Genomic DNA, 1,126 nt, shown 5'->3' with positions numbered 1-1,126 from the left:
AGTAATCAAGCCTGGAGATAATTAACCCCTGGATGAGTAACCTCCTTGATGACAAGGGGAGGTGGGGCAGGACTTTACGGGCTGAACGAAGAAGCCCAAAGCAAACCCCCGCCGTTTTCTTGGCCTGAGTTTTAAAGGAGAGATCCTGCTCCAGCCAGACTCCCAAGCTCTTGATCTCCTGCTTAGGGCTGGGGAGCTCCCCCATGCAGCTGGGCCAAACGGTCAAGGGGAGAGAGGAAATCTTGTGCCCTAACAGCATTATCTCCGTCTTGGAACCGTTTAGTTTAAGCGACGATTCACACATCCAGGTGTGTACATTGGTCAGGCATAGGCGCAGCACGTCTGGGTTCTTCTCCAGTTGGGATAGTGCGACCACCAGCTGGGTATCATCAGCATAACTGACAATTTGTATCCCAAAAGGGGCCACCACGTCCTTCAGGAGGGCCATATAGACGTTAAATAACGTAGGGCTCCACGAGGAGCCCTGTGGCACACTGCACTGGAGGGGGATAGATGGAGACTTCTCGCTGCCTTCCCAGACCTGATAGGTACGGCCATGCAGAAATGACCTGAGCCATTGCAACGCCACTCCTGTGACCCCCACATTGGACAGCCGTTGGATCAACACTTGATGGTTTACAGTGTCAAAGGCAGCACTGAGGTCCAGGAGGCTCACTGCCACTGACCCTCCTGAATCCAAAATGCTCCTTGCTTCCTCAACAACTGCCAAGAGGGCGGTGTCTGTGCCCTGCCCTGGCCGAAAGCCGGTTTGAGAATCTCTCAGCAAGCCATTAGATTCCAGAAAGACGGATAGTTGTCTATTAACCAGTCTTTCAGCGATCTTACCAAGACCCGGCAGCAGAGAGATGGGCCTGAAGTTAGCCAAATCTGACAAATCCAGATTGGGTTTCTTCAGAAGAGCCTTTACAACCGCTCTTTTCCAGCTCGGCGGCACCACACCCTGGGTAAGTGATGCATTAATCAAGTTCGCTATAGGAGCTGCAACCACAGATGTTGCCTGTTTCAAAAATCTCATTGGGGCTGGATCCTCTGGTGAACCACTCTTCATGGATCCTAGCTCCTTTGCGAATTCAGCTACAGGGATTGGGCCGAAGGTATCCAGGCG

The sequence above is a fragment of the Lissotriton vulgaris genome, unplaced genomic scaffold (assembly GCF_964263255.1).
Source record: "Lissotriton vulgaris unplaced genomic scaffold, aLisVul1.2 SCAFFOLD_744, whole genome shotgun sequence".
Lineage (NCBI taxonomy): Eukaryota > Metazoa > Chordata > Amphibia > Caudata > Salamandridae > Lissotriton > Lissotriton vulgaris.
This window is presented reverse-complemented; position numbering follows the sequence as displayed.